Below are 16,839 nucleotides of genomic sequence, written 5' to 3'. Positions count from 1 at the left end.
GCAGGACTTATCTGAGTTCCCGGAGATCCAGCAACGTCAACAGGTTCCATTAGAAAACAGCAGGGACGACACTGCTAATAATCCAAGGCCGGATGGCCTAGAGGAGGAGCTGAGAGGAGAAAACAGCCCCTCCGGTCAGCTCAACCCACTCCCAGGGAATGAACTGCGCAGGTCCGAAAGAGTCAGGAGACGCCCAGTCTATTTGCGTGATTACGTTGAAAAATAATATGTAAATATCATGTAAATATTGGTAAAGTGTTTTCTGGGAGGGAAGGAGTGTAATGTATCTTTAAATGTTTTGGCGGGAAACAAGCACGTTGCTGATTGGTTGAAGCCGCCGGTTAAACTGTATATAAGGAGAGGTTTTTCCCCAGCCCGGTTGCTGGGTTCACCATATATTAAAGAGCTGTTGTCACTACCCTGGTCTCCAGCCTCACTGCCCAAACTTAACAGTCACCCATTACAAATTTACAATAATATTTATGACATTGGTTATTTTTCAAAGCAGTTTTTCCTATGATTCACTAATTGCTTTGAAACCATTCCAATGATTCTGAGTTTTAGTGTAAGCAAGCCATTCACAGATGTCAAAAAGTTACAGTTTTGTAGTCATTTACAACTGACAAAATGACATTCCAAAATGACTTATTAAGAATTCAATTTTTACAGTTTTAACTAGATTTATGTTAAACCTACTTTAAAAATGACTCTCATTCCAAGGGAAGAAAAACATGTGGGTGATTAATGATGCAATTTCAAAGTAGGTTAGTTGGTTCTGGCCTAGGCCAATAAAAATGTATCTATTTATTTTACTTATTAAAAAGTTTATATAGCTGCCCATTTCACCAGAAGTGACTCTGGATGGTGTACAACAACCAAATAAAATTACAATATAAAATCAATCACTATAAAACATAATAATAATAAAAACAATCAGTATTAAAAAATTAATATTAAAATATACAAATAAAGGAGACAGATTTTGGTTCTTTCACAATATCTGAAAATCATGAAATAAGAAAATTATCATTAATTTATCTTTACACTTAGATTAAAATCCGTAATAGCACATCTCAAGATTCAGATTGCCAAACCAGGACCACTTTTAGAAAGATAAAGAAGAAATACAATTTCAATATTCTCCAAACTGAGTCTGCAAAGCAGACATCATAAACTATTCCTTCTAAGTCTGCAATAACATAAATCTAATATAGTAATGCACAATAGTCTTCTATACATTTGTATCTCATAAACCATTGATATTAAGGCAACCAAAATGATCTTTTAATAGGCATATTCAAAGCACTCCTGGAGTTACATTATATTTACAGGGAAAGCTTCATTCTCTCAGAGGATCACATCTGCAGACACAACCTAAAGGCCTTTTAATAAGGCTTTGCCAGGTGGACCTAAAATTCAACTTAGTTTCACTATTTTTTCATGTTAATTCCTGTTTCATGTTATCCATTTTAAAGAAGGTTATAAAATAGTACTGGTTTCTCAAATAACCCAAATGAAGGTTTGCTTTGTTTTTAAATCAAGCCAATAGAATTAGGCTTCAGGTTTGCAATTATTAACTCTTTGGTATCTTCAGCTACTTGTTAAAGTAGTTACTTTAAGCCAATGTTTCTAAATCTTGGCAACTTTATGAAGAGTTGACGTCAACATCCAGAATTCCCTCAGCCAGAATTCTGCCTGGGGAATTCTGGGAGTTGAAGCCCACCCATCTTAAAGTTCCCAAGATTGAGAAACACTGCTTCTTATTCCTTGAAAACAAAAATTAATGCAAACCACTTGAGACGCATGGTAACCAATATGAAAACATTCTCAAAAAAATATAGTAACTTGGGCGGGTGGTTGGACTAGAACACTTCCAAAGTCCCTTCCAGTCCCATGATTCAGCAATTCTATGACATAATATCTAGACTGTGCCCTTGGTAGGATGCGTGGTAGTACAGTTAAACAAGGCTTGTGGATTCTAGAAAGGTTCATAAGATTAGAATAGAATAGAGCTGGAAGGGACCTTGGAGGTCTTCTAGTCCAGCCCCCTGCTCTGGCAGTAGACCCTGTACTATTTCAGCCAAGTGGCTATCGAGTCTCTTCTTAAAAACCATCAGTGATTAAATGACCATGATCTCTGAAGGCAAGCTGTTGTTGTTAGTTGTGAAGTCATATCCGACCAATTGCGACCCCATGGACAACTTTCCTCCAGGCCTTCCTGTCCTCTACCATCCTCTGGAGTCCATTTAAGCTCACGCCTACTGCTTCAGTGACTCCATCCAGCTATCTCGTTCTCTGTCATCCCATTCTCTTTTTTTGCCCTCAATCTTTCCCAGCATTAGGCTCTTCTCCAGTGAGTCCATCCTTCTCATTAGGTGGCCAAAATATTTGAGTCGAAGGCAAGCTGTCCCACTGGTTATTTTTTTTTTAATTTGAATTTATATCCCGCCCTTCTCCGAAGACTCAGGGCGGCTTACATTGTGTAAGGCAATTGTCCTCACTGTCAGGAAGTTTCTACTTAATTCCAGGTTGCTTCTCTCTTTGATTAGATTCCAACCATTGTGAGTTTCCGTTGATTAGTTTCCAATCTATTGTGAGCAACACTTACACTTTTTTTAAAAAAAAATCTAAACTAAAAAAAAATTCCAGATTCAGAGTCTGGTATAAGAGTCACATACTTTAATTGAAACATTTTAAGTCTAGAATTCAGTTTTGTCACCACAAATTAAGTATAATCTCTAGCTTACTCTAGCCTGGTGAACAAAAATTTCTTCATTTCACCAATGTGATTTATCACAACACAATAGAAAGAGTTATCCAATGGCTATTTTTTTTAATTTGAATTTATATCCCATAATATGGATTAAATGAGTGACTGATAAAATATCTCACAGAAATGTAAGAAGGGATCCAGATCTAATTTCTGTCCCTATATCTCATCACCCTTTGATGTCTCATTTGACTGCAAGCAAAGAGGGTCAATTGTTAATTCTTTTAGAGAGAGAGAGAGAATTTTTTTTTTTATTGGCCAAGTGTGATTGGACACACAAGGAATTTGTCTTGGTGCATATGCTCTCAGTGTACATAAAAGAAAAGATACGTTCATCAAGGTACATCTTTTACTTTCCCACCCTCTTTTTCTTTTCTTTCAAAACTTTCCAGATAGACAAATGCGACAACAGCAAAGATTGCAGTGCCATTCATATGATCCAAGTAAGTATAAGATAATATAATTCATTTGTCAGCGTTCCAAGTAATGCACCCATAGAAAGCAGAACTCTGAGGCAGGCACGTTCCCCAAAGAACGATTTATTGGCTACATCATATTGGCTCAATTGGTGAAAGCTAACTCTGAAAGTTCCTTCGGCTTTCACCTAATTACAAAGTAAAAGTTTCTTCCCCTTTTCCCCAGGTCACTGGTCACACTGTCCAATCAAGGTGCTGGATAGTTGCTTGATTAGTCCATTCCAGTGGTGGGATTCCCCCCAGTTTAACAACCAGTTCAGTGATCACGTGCTTCAGTGAACGCACACTGCGCATGTGAAGTTTGAAGAAATCTTCACTTCTGCATTTCTTCGGAGGAGAAACACAGCTGAGGCACGCCAATCTACTCTGCTGTGCGAATCAGCTGAGAAGATAAAGGTAGGAAAATAGTGTGGGCGGGCAAGCGGGCCCATCTGATCATCGGGGCAAATTGGCTCACTCCCAGCTGATCGTTGGAGCTACTGGTTCGCCTGAACCCGTCCAAACCGGTAGAATACCACCCCTGGTCTACTCCTCCTCTGGCCAGCCACCTGTCGGAATGTTCTTGTTTCCCACAGGAAAACTTCCTTGTTTTGGCTACAAAACCCCATCCAGCTATTTCCTCCCTCCCTGTCCCTTCTTCTGCTTTGTGGCAACCCTGAAGCCTCCAAGATGGCCTCAACCAGGTTCCCTTCAGGGTTGACATCATTGCAGTACATCTTACCTATGCATCCAGATCCAGCTGACCTGGTTCTGGCTGTCAAGATAACCAGCACATCTATTTATTTGTTTATTTTATTTGCTAAATTTGAATTTATATCCCATAATATGGATTAAATGAGTGACTGATAAAATATATACAATGATTAAAATACTATATAATTAAGGAAAAAAACAAATTGTAAACAAACCTAGTAGTCAAGGTACAATGACGTCAGGCTGAAAATTAATTTCAGTTAATTCTGAAGGTAATTATTTTATCCTAAAAGAATAATCACAAGGTCTTATTTTATTTATTAGGCAAAGAAAGAAGCTGTGACAGCTATATGTATGGGGACCTTATATTATTCTACAGGATTAAAATACAGTCTGTTAGAATTAACAGGCTGAGTTGTGAATTACCATACAATGAGAGAAGATTAATTCATTTCTTTTTGGAATTAACGTGCAATGCTAAAGGATTACTTATAGTTCTTTTTAATTACTTTTGATCTCTACTGGAAAATAGTCACTACTTAAAAATATTCTGTTGCCTTATGAGCCCTTTTAAGATACCCCATTGTAGCATTTAAGGCTGTAGCTCCTTTCTGATTTGATTAATAAATCCATATTTATAAGGCTTAAATGAATTAATTTGAATACTCTAAAATTAGACTGTAAATGAACTTATATGTACAGTAATACTAGGCCAACTCCCTAATATTTTTACACATAGTGTAAAATAATATAGTAAATATAGTATTTATTTATTTTATTTATTTATTAAATTTTTATACCGCCCTTCTCCCAAGGGACTCAGGGCGGTGTACAGCCAAAAGATAAAAAACATAAAAAATATACAATTAAAACAACAATTTAAGACCGAGCATATTAGAAAAATGGCCAATTAAAAGATTTAAAATTTAAAATTACAAACCCTAAAATAATAAAACCCCGGTTAAAAGTTTTAAAAATATTTAAAAATATTAAGCCAGTCCCGCTTGAATAAATAAATGCGTTTTCAGCTCACGGCGAAAGGTCCGAAGATCAGGCAATTGACGCAATCCAGGGGGAAGTTCGTTCCAGAGTGTAGGAGCTCCCACAGAGAAGGCCCTACCCCTGGGGGCCGCCAGCCGACATTGTTTGGCGGACGGCACCCTGAGAAGACCCTCTCTGTGTGAGTGTACGGGTCAGTGGGAGGCATGAGGTAACAGCAGGCGGTCCCGTAAGTACCCGGGCCCTAAACCATGGAGTGCTTTGAAGGTGGTAACTAAAATCTTAAAGCGCACCCGAAAGACCACAGGAAGCCAGTGCAAGCCGCGCAGGATCGGTGTTACATGGGAGCAGCGAGTTGCTCCCACTATTATCTGCGCAGCTGCATTCTGGACTAGCTGCAGCCTCCGGGTGCACTTCACGGGCAGCCCCATGTAGAGAGCATTGCAATAATCCAAATGGGAAGTGACAAGAGCGTGAGTGATCGTGCATAAGGCATCCCGGTCAAGGAAGGGGCGCAACTGGCAAACCAAGCGTACTTGGTGAAAAGCCCTCCTGGAGACGGCCGCCAAATGATCGTCAAATGACAACCGCCCATCCAGGAGGACGCCCAAGTTGCGCACCCTTTCCATTAGGGCCAATAACTCGCCCCCGACAGCTGGTTGTACCGGGGTGCCGGCATCCACAGCCACTCTGTCTTGGAGTGATTGAGCTTGAGTCTGTTTCTCCCCATCCAGACCCGTATGGCTTCCAGACACCGGGACAGCACTTTGGCAGCTTCGTTGGGGTGGTCCGGGGTGGAAAAGTACAGCTGCGTATCATCAGCGTACAGATGGTAACTCACCCTGAAACCACTGATGACCTCACCCAATGGCTTCATATAGATGTTGAACAGGAGAGGCGAGAGAATCGACCCCTGCGGCACCCCACAAGTGAAGCGCCTCGCGGTCGATCTCTGCTCTCCTGTCAACACCGTCTGTGACCGGTCGGCGAGATAGGAGGAGAACCACCGATAAACGGTGCCTCCCACTCCCAACCCCTCCAACCGGTGCAGCAAGATACCATGGTCGATGGTATCGAAAGCCGCTGAGAGATCTAATAGGACCAGGGCAGAGGAACAACCCCTATCCCTGGCCCTCCAGAGGTCATCCACCAACGCGACCAAAGCTGTCTCTGTACTATGACTGGGCCGGAAGCCGGACTGGAACGGGTCTTGATAGATAGTATGTGTGTATGTATTAAGATATACAATAAAGTAAGATTGTGCCTTCATGATTTAGATTTGCAATTTTAATCCTTATCTTAGTTTGATTTTTCTGCAACTTTTGAACCAGATTTAAATTTTGTTTTGATTTTTTGCAAACTTCGGAATGGACATAAGAGTTATCAAAAAAGAAAGAGAAATATGAGGTCTACCAGATATTTCCTTTGGATCAGAAGAATGCAAGTATGGAGAAATGGTTTCAACTGTAGAAGAAACATGAAGAAAGATTCTGCCCTAAATCATCTAAAGTGATAATCTCACTACTAAGGGAGAGAAACATTATCCAAAAATAATGTACAAGTGACTCAATGGCGGGATTCGGCCGGTTCTGTCCAGATCGCGCAAACTGGTAGCGGCGACTGTGGGAGGCTCGGCCCACCCGTCAGGACATAATGCGTGACTACTGCGCATGTACGTGCACCTGCTCACATTTGAGAACCGGTAGGGAAGGTGAGTGAATCCCACCTCTGAAGTGACTCTATCTTCTAATTTTTCAAACTTCTTTTCCCTTTGAGAGAAGCTTCTTTCTGTTTTCTCGGGGGATTAAAATTTTGTTTTATATTATTTCCTGTAGTAAATTTAATTTTACTATATTGTAGTAAAGGTAAAGGTTTCCTTGTACAATTGTGACTGACTCTATAGCATTATACTCATTTCTTTGGCTATATGCCAAAGGTGCACGGAACACCTTCCCACTGAAGTGGTACCCATTAATCTATTCCATTTCCATGTTTTCGAACTGCTAGGTAGGCAGGAGCTGGGGCAAGTAACAGGAGCTCACCCGTTGCACAGAACTCAGGTCTCAAACCCAGGCTGTCAGCTCTCCAGCCCAGGGATCTCCAACCATGGCAACTTTAAGACTTGTGGACAGCAAAGCTGGCTGAGGAATTCTAGGAGTTGAAGTCCACAAGTCTTAAAGTTGCCAAGGTCAGCTGCTTCATCTGACAAGCTCAGGGTAATGAGCATACTTGTTTTCTTTCATTCATTTTTCCCATTCATGTTTCAACCTCCTAGCTGTCCCTTTCCAAATTGTAAAAGTCCCCTTTGAAAAGTTCCTTCAGTTTTTATTTATTTTTATTTATTTTGTCAATCATATATTTATTTATTTATTTATTTATTTATTTATTTTTTTATTTATCAAACTTCTATACCGCCCTTCTCCCGAAGGACTCAGGGCGGTGTACAGCCTCCATTTAAAACAATTAATATACATATTAAAATAACAATTAAAAACTTATTCAATAAAAGGCCAAATTAAAACCGTCGATTGACCATAAAAATACCATAAAAATATAAGATAACAGGTAAAAGTATAAACATAATTTGGATACATGAAAAGAAAGTAATATTAGGATAGGGATGGTAGGCACACAGGTGCACTTATGCACGCCCCTTTCAGACCTCTTAGGAGTAGGGTGAGGTCAACAGTAGACAGTTTAAGGTTAAATTTGGGGGGGGGGGGTTGGGGAAGAAACTACAGTCAGGTAGTGCATTCCAGGCATTGACCACTATGTTACTGAAGTCATATTTTCTGCAATTGAGTTTGTATCTATTATTTGCTCAAGTATTGTAGTGGTTGAAGCTGAAGTAGACATTGACAGGTAGGACAGTTGTGGTAGATATTTTTATGTACTATGCTTAGGTCAGACTGAAGTTGGCGTAGTTCTAAGTCGTCTAAGCCCAAAATTTGGAGTCTGGTGGCATAAGATATTTTATTGTGGGTAGAGGAGTGGAGGATTCTTCTTGTGAAATATCTCTGGACTCTCTTGATTGTATTTATATCCGATATGCAGTGGAGGTTCCAGACAGATGAGCTGTATTCAAGAATTGGTCTAGCAAATGTTTTGTATGCTCTAGTCAGTAGTACAATATTACCAGAGAAGAAGCTACACAAGATTAGGTTAACAACTCTTAGTGCCTTTTTGGCAATGTTGTTACAGTTGTTACATAATACAGTTCCTTATTATATACTTATTCCAGATATATCTTCTATGAAGCCCAGTACCTGTAGATTAATGGAGAAGGTGATCCAGAAGAAGAAGAAGAAAACCAAGTTATTTATGGTAGATAACTGCCCTCTAGACATCTCATAACTACGATGAGAACCCACACATCACCTGTGGCAATTTTACTGGAATTTTCTTTACTGGGATTTCAGTTGAAAGCAGTTGTTAAAAATAAAACATCCTTTAAAATCCTTTAGTATGCAGTTCATCTGGTCTAATAGAATGCCGGATTAATTCAGAGAAGCCTAAAGATAATGAACAGGAAATATATTTGAGTTCTGGTAAAGTAGAAAGCATGGGAAACTCAAAACAACTCTGCATTGATAGTGTCAGGTAGAAGCTGAAGAATTTTGACATTCTTTCCAAATTCTGCTATAAAATTCTAACCCATTCCAAGACACCAAGTGATTCCTATTCCCTAATCATGCCTATTTCAAAATATTAACATATGAAGTGAGGGAAGTCACCCCTCCTAGAAGAATGAAATATTTTGAAGAAATATTTAAAAAGGCAGAATATTATATTTTCTCTAAAGGAGAAACGTGTTTCTAAAGACAGAACTTCAGAGCTTCAGCTCCCTGCCCCCAGCAGATATTTGGTGCCCATTTTTTTAAATTTGCATTTATATCCCGCCCTTCTCCGAAGACTCAGGGCAGCTTACACTATGTGAAGCAATAGTCTTCATCCATTTGTATATTATATACAAAGTCAACTTATTGCCCCCAACAATCTGGGTCCTCATTTTACCTACCTTATAAAGGATGGAAGGCTGAGTCAACCTTGGGCCTGGTGGGACTTGAACCTGCAATAATTGCAAGCAGCTGCTGTTAATAACAGACTGTTTTACCAGTCTGAGCCACCAGAGGCCCTTTGAGAAAGACTGTGCCAATCTATTCCCAAACAAAACATCTTCAACTCCCGATGATGGGATTCAGATGGAGAGGACATGACTTTTAGGACATAGTAGCATTAACCTATTCTAACCATTATAGAATAAAGCATTTTGCTATTCTAACCATTAGAATAGCAAAAGACACAGGGCTCACTATATTGCAGAACCCCCTAGCAGCATCTCAGAACACTATAAAAATCCATGTAATCATCAAATCAATTTGTCAGCTGTCCCAGAACTACATGCTGTTGTTGGTTCTGCTCATCAATAAACAGAGTCCTTCTTTCCAATCAGCCTCCATTTTATTTTCAGTGTCTTTCTCCCAGCTTGGAACCGGACCGGAGCTTTCTTCCAACAGCTTCTTTTCCAAAAACACCACACTACTAACCAGAGCATATAAAACATTTGCTAGACCAATTCTAGAATACAGCTCACCTGTTTGGAACCCTCACCACATCTCTGACATCAATACAATTGAACGTGTCCAGAAATATTTTACAAGAAGAGTTCTCCATTCCTCTGAAAACAACAAAATACCTTATCCCACCAGACTTGAAATTCTAGGCTTAGAAAACTTGGAACTCCGTCGCCTTCGACAAGACCTAAGTTTAACTCACAGAATCATCTATTGTAATGTCCTTCCTGTCAAAGACTACTTCAGCTTTAATTGCAATAATACAAGGGCAACCAATAGATTTAAACTTAATGTAAACCGCTTTAATCTAGATTGCAGAAAATATGACTTCTGCAACAGAATCATCAGTGCTTGGAATACTTTACCTGACTCTGTGGTCTCTTCCCATAATCCTAATAGCTTTAACCAAAAACTTTCTACTATTGACCTCACCCCATTCCTAAGAGGACCATAAGGGGCGTGCATAAGCGCACAAACGTGCCTACCGTTCCTGTCCTATTGTTCTTCTTTTCTTCTTCCTATATATGTTTATATGTGTATATACTATATAATCTTTTTGTATGATGTTGTGACAAAATAAATAAATAAATAAATAAATAAAATAAGTAGCAACCACAAAAATCTACATTTTATGTTTATTATTTAACTCTTTCTCCCAGTTGCTGATCTCCTTCTGCAATTAAGCAACATACATTTTATTGGTTTATATTTAACTTTCTTGACATTAATGAATATGTAATAATAATTGCTTGGTCAGCCTCATGAGTGATACAGTAATTTCTCCTTCTGAGATAATTCTCATGAACATTGACTAGAGCATTACTTATGGAGCAAATCTGCTTGATTGAAAATAGATTTGGTGACCCTATTTTTAAAGACAGAGTCGCATTGTGGCAGATAAATTATTCCTGCAGAGCAGGAAAACCAGCAAAATGAAATCCATTGTTCACTAAAATTCCTGTAATCTTATGCCTGCTGGTTGAGACTGATAGGAATAGTGGATGCTTGTTTAAAGCTATCAAGAAGTATTTCAGTGGTCCTTTTTATTAGCACTTTATTTGAAAGCAATAATGGGCTGTGAAAAATGAATGGTTGCTATAAAAGCATTTAGCATGTATTTTATAAGCAATTAAAAATTACCCTTGAAGAAGCTTTTTTAAATGAGTGTTAATTGACAAGATAAGACAAGCATCCCAAAGTAGAGCAACTATCAAACATCTTCCCCTCCTAGGTTTTTTTTTAATGGCAATCTCATTAAAAGCCACTGTTATCTCTCTGGAATTTCCTTCTAAGAACAGATACATCATATCATCTTGTGTTTCTTTGCTAATTCTACTAAATTCCCACTTGTTTAGTCTCTAATGGTTTTACACATAGATACCCTTCATATAAAACTAGTACCTGTGACTAAAATGTCTAGAGTACTAGCTTTGTTAATGTTAATTTTTGGAATAAAAATGTCTTACTTAATTCTATCTTTGTGTTCCTTCAAATACCTCACAAATCCATCTTCCTTCCTTCCTTCCTTCCTTCCTTCCTTCCTTCCTTCCTTCCTTCCTTCCTTCCTTCCTTCCTTCCTTCCTTTCCACCTTCCCCTCCCCTCTCCAGCAGGCAGATAAGTGACTGCTGCAGGGTGGGGGAAGGAGCGAAGGATTATGAAAATGGCTGGGAAACTGTCATATAATATTAAAAATGCAGATCACATGACTCCATCAAAAGCCAATAGCACTAAAGCAGCCACAGCTTTCCTGAATTCCAGTCTCTTTGCAGTCCTAGGTCCTAGTTTTTGGACACATTCTGTAAGTTACCCCATTTGATTAAAAACAATTTTCCTATGATACATCATTTTGCCCAATCAAAAGGTCATGACAACAAGAGTTTTAGCCACATGTAGATTCAGTTTGTAAACAGTGGTCCATGTCTCCCATTAAAGTTGTACTGACAGTGATGGGACTAATCATATAAGCAAGTAAAGTTTATTTCTCCTTCCAGGTTTATAAAAGTATGGTAATAAGGGTTAATCAAGGTGTTGGCCAGATTAGCGGACCTGCAAAAATGTTGCCTAGCAACCAGAGATGGTATTCAGCAGGTTCTGACCAGTTCTGGAGAACCGGCAGCGAAAATGTTGAGTAGTTCAGAGAACCAGTAGTAAAAATTCTGACCCGCCCCCATCAATTCTCTGCCTCCCAAGTCCCAAGATCCGGAGGAAATGTGGATTTTGCAGTAACCTTCCCCTGGAGTGAGGTAGGAATGGAGATTTTACAGTATCCTTCCCTTGGTGGCCACACCCACAAAACCACGCCCACAAAACCGGTAGTAAAAAAATTGAAACCCACCACTGCTAGCAACTGAATGGAAGCCCCTCCACCCCAAAAAAAACTTATTTGTGATCCTACCTTCTTTCAAATAGTGTGATAAGAACTGTAATTTGTAGGAAGGGTTTTGCTCTAAAACCTGAGGAATCAGCCTAGATTTTTTTTTTTTAAATGATTCATTGGTACTTCCAATCAGATTTGTCAAGTTAATCCACTGGGCTCCATCTGTTTATTCAAAGGTATTCTGCCATAACCTAAACCCTTTTAGGCAACAGAATTAAGGGGTTATATATTTGCTCTCTAAGTCTGGGTTCTGATCTCGGTTTAAGGCTTTCGGCTGCTTGCTGTAAAAATAACTGTTTTAAATGGAATATTTTGTAGACCTAACCAATGCCATACTTATAAACTGATACCACCATTAATAGAAATTAGCTCCCCCAATGAGAGACTGGTGTGTTTCCATACAAGCATGAGTTAAGCATGCAATATCTATATCTTCTATTTAAAATTAAAATCCAGGATTATTATCGCAAGCATAACAACCAATACAAAAAATATATATCTCTTGTATTGTTAATTGAAATTAGGTGTTTTCTTTCCTTCCATTTCTTTTAATAGAATAAAACATTTGACTGTTGAAAACTGGTGGGGGAGGAGTACAAAACATATACAAAGTCTGGGAATGCTTTTAAATTGAGCCAATTTTATTGGGGAATAACATTTTTGTGAGTAGCAGCTCATTCTATTAGATGCATACTTCGTTTTGTAACTTATGGTGAAGCGTAACTTCTTGCCAAGAAAGAAATCACATATGCATAGGATTGCATACATTATTTGCTTACCTATTTATTTAGTCATTTCACCATCTTTCTACGCTGCTCAGCTCATACCACTTGGAGATTTTTTTACAATAATATAAAAAATACAGAAATCAAGCAATCACTTTAAGCTTAAACTCAGCAATAAATAAAATAGCAATAGAACGTTTAGATTCAGATCTTTTTGTAGGTTTTTTTCTTCCAAGCTATCAAGAAAGAAAGAAAGAAAGAAAGGAAGGAAGAAAGAAAGAAGGAAGGAAGGAAGGAAGGAAGGAAGGAAGGAAGGAAGGAAGGAAGGAAGGAAGGAAGGAAGGAAGGAAGGAAGGAAGGAAGAATAAATTTTACAGATAATAAAGAACAACTTTGCTACACCATCGACCAAAGGCTGCTGTTCAGAAATGATTGAAAACTGCTGATGGTTAAATGGAAAATTTCTACTAGATGCCAATTACTCTCCAAACTTAGATGAAACTGTTACATTTTGAATTTTATAATGTTTCTATGGTTGGGTCCATGAGTCTGTAGAGATTCTCAGTCATCCAGGTCGTGGTTGTCCCAAAGGTGCTTTTTCAGGAGGCAACTGATATTTGAAGATATTTCTCTTCTCATCCAAGAAGCTTCTTCAGCTCTGACCGGATGGTGGGAAATGGAAGTATTTATATTCCTTGCAGATATCTGGTCATTTGCATCCTTTTAGAGGGTCATTGAAGCACTTGGAGGTTTATCTGTGTCCTCAGGGTCACCTGAGTAGTGTTCCTGGTTACTGTAGTCTGCAATTTTTTTCCCCTCTGGAAATCCATTCCTACTCTCACACCATTCAAAGAGTGTTCATCCCAAATTGTATAACTAAATCCTTCCATTCCCCACTATCCTGTCAGAGCTGAAGAAGCTTCTTGGATGAGAAGTGAAACATCTTCAAAGAAAAAACAAAGTCCAGTTACCTTCTGAAAAAGCACCTTTGGGATGTTGGTCCATGAGCATGCAAAACAATTTTTTCTCTCGGAGTTTGAGGTCATTAGATAATTACACCTAGATCTAGATCTTCCTTCATTACCTGAAATTTGATAAAAAAGAATAATTATCTTCTTTTTGGCATCTTATTTCATATAATAAAAGAGAAATGAAAACACGATATTCTCTTGTCCTGACTGAGGAAGAGGGGCAGGACAGCATGGGCTAAAGCTCTAGTACTCCTGGAGTACTAGAAATAGCACTTAGACTTATATACTGCTTTACAGTGCTTTACAGCCCTCTCTAAGCTGTTTACAGAGTCAGCATAATGCCCCCAACAATTTTGGGTCCTCATTTTACCCACCTCGGAAGGATGGAAGGCTGAGTCAACCTTCAAACTGGTGGAATTTGAACTGCCAAATTGCAGGCAGCCGGCAGTCAGCAGAAGCAAGCCTGCAGTACTGGACTCTAACCATTGGGCCACCAAAGCTCAGTAGCAATGTGAAAGCTTTTTCTAGATTGAAAATGTAAGTAAATTTGCCATCTCCAAGGCTGGTGGTACTCCTTTCTTTCTGTTCTGGAGGTGAAATGGATCTGTTGATGATCTTGGGGAAAAGAGGAAAAATTTATTTGCTGCATAAAAACAACCTGATCAAAGGGGTAGGAGACTCCGGTAGCTTAAAGGTCAGAGAAAGAAACTTAAGAAGGATTCAGTGTAATTCATCAGACAGTTAAAAGTGGTCTTGGGAATTTTGTACCATCAGGCTTGCAAGATTCTATGGATGTAACTTTACAATAAAGTAGATTTAGCTCACCTAGTCATTTCACCTAGTCAGGAAGACTGACAGGGGAAACATAGAGGGAGAATAATTTGTCCCCTCATTTTATGTTGGCAGCCTCTTTAATGGACTGGCAATAGGATAGCCACTTTAGGAACTAAATTAAGAGTAGAGTAATCCGAGTTGCAGTCCTTCCTGCTTTAGGCATGAAACACCAAGTAGGTGATCTTGGGCAAGCCATTCTCTGGGCCAGTGTTGTAGGGAGAAGGCATACTATTTCTCAAAATATTGCCAAGAAGAAGGGTTTTCAAACTTTTTCTGGCTGAAGATACAGAAGGATCTTGACAGACGAGCATTGGGCACTATCTAACAAAATGAAATTCAACAGTGAAAAAAGTAAGGTTCTGGATTTAGGCAAAAAAAAAATGCACAGGTACCGTATATGTGGTACCTTGCTCAATAGTAGTAACTGTGAGAGGGATCTTGGAGTCCTAGTGGACAACCATTTAGATATGAGCCAGCAGTGTGCAGCAGCTGCCAAAAAAGCCAACACAGTTCTGGGCTGCATAAACAGAGGGATAGAATCAAGATCACATAAAGTGTTAGTACCACTTTATAATGCCTTGGTAAGGTCACACTTGGAATACTGCATTCAGTTTTGGTCACCACAATGTAAAAAAGATATTGAGACTCTAGAAAGAGTGCAGAGAAGAGCAACAAAGATGATTAGGGGCCTGGAGACTAAAACATATGAAGAACGGTTGCAGGAATTCAGTATGTCTAGTTTAATAAAAAGAAGGACTAGAGGAGAGATGATAGCAGTGTTCCAATATCTCAGGGGCTGCCACAAAGAAGAGGGAGTCAAGCTATTCTCCAAAGCACCTGAAGGCAGGACAAGAAGCAATGGGTGGAAACTAATCAAGGAGAGAACCAACTTAGAACTAAGGAGAAATTTCCTGACAGTTAAAACAATCAATAAGTGGAACAACTTGCCTCCAGAAGTTGTGAATGCTCCAACACTGGAAATTTTTAAGAAAATATTGGATAACCATTTGTCTGAAATGGTGTAGGGTTTCCTGCCTGGGCAGGGGGTTGGACTAGAAGACCTCCAAGGTCCCTTCCAACTCTGTTATTATGTTATGTTAAGAAACTATTTATTGGAAAAAAAATCCAAGAATCTCTGATAATGAGAGGTGTAGCTTCTGAATGTCAGCTGACAAGCTGCTCCCTTTTTTTTATCCCCACCCCCACTCACCCACTTCCCTTGTCGACAGTTTTCACCTAAGCCAGAAGAAAAAAAATCTGTACAAAAGATTTAAGAAAAATCTCTCTGTAAGGAACTAAGAGAGAAAATTTATCCTACACTTGTGGAGTTTTCCTTCTGTAGACTCTTAAAGAGAGGGATTCCCCCCCACACCCTTTACACTGCAAACCTTATTCAAATCTTCATGAAACCCAAGGATTCTAGAGACCCCAGTTTGAAAACCCACAGCAGCAGATGTCCACACTTGAGATAAAGAGATAGCTAGGTCTATTCATAGGCAAATGCCCTCACCCAAGATCCAACAAAGACAGGATTAGCCCATCTACCCATCTAGCAACAGAACTCACCACATGCCACCTGGGAAGATTTCATCAACCAGCAAGGCTCAACCAAGCTTGGAACTCAGGACAGAGTTGTCCCTGCATGGCCCCATGGGAGTCTGACAACCAATCAGAATACAAGTTCAAAGTCAACCAAGGCAATCTCAGCATCTCAGCACTTTTTCTGCTCAGGAACTCAAGCCATGTGGTCCTGTTCATCAATAAACCTTCTTTGCAAGCAACTTCCATGAATCCAGTATCTTTTTCCCCACTTGGAACTGAACCCAGATGGACATTTCTTCCAACAATAATGATGCCATTCTGTTTTTTGGTTTTTTTTTAAGGGGGAAACATAACATTCCTTCTCCTGCTCTGGAATGACCATGAAGTATCCTATGATCAGTTCAGCCAATTCAGTAAGTGTTGAGGAAGAAGACTGAAGACCGTAAATTGCAAGTAAGGGGTAGTAGTCTATTTTTCCACCTGAGTTGACTTGATGACTGCATGAACAAGTCCATTCAATAATGCAGATACAGTTTGCCACGGCTTTCTTCTGTTTGTTTGGGTTGTTTGCTTCCAAGTCTAGAGTACTAGAAGTCTCTACCAGGCACTGACCAAACTTGATGTTATTTAGCTTTCAAGCATGAACAAGATCAGACAATGGCTATCATGTTCCCATCTGCTGAGATCAAGCTACAGACATGTAATATAATTTTAATTTTTAAAAATGATGGATATGCCTTTCCTACTTTGTACATTTGGAAACAGCAATTGCTTCCTTCATCGATATCCATCATGTATTGTTCTCTGGAAAAGCACTAGCTGTGCTTTATTTCGTCTAACATTAATTTTGTATAGATCCACTGGCCATTCAAATTTG

General features: G+C 39.1%; 1 long non-coding RNA gene across 1 annotated transcript in view; it reads right to left on the bottom strand.

The window, feature by feature from the left end:
• The window catches only part of LOC131200983 (uncharacterized), a 211,203-nt gene that overhangs the window by 127,363 nt on the left and 67,001 nt on the right, over positions 1–16,839 (bottom strand). The gene's annotated exons all lie outside the window — the stretch shown is intronic.

This window comes from Ahaetulla prasina, chromosome 6 (genome assembly GCF_028640845.1).
Source record: "Ahaetulla prasina isolate Xishuangbanna chromosome 6, ASM2864084v1, whole genome shotgun sequence".
Taxonomy (NCBI): domain Eukaryota; kingdom Metazoa; phylum Chordata; class Lepidosauria; order Squamata; family Colubridae; genus Ahaetulla; species Ahaetulla prasina.
Note: the sequence above shows the minus strand (reverse complement) of the source record. Positions and strands in the feature narration are given on the sequence as shown.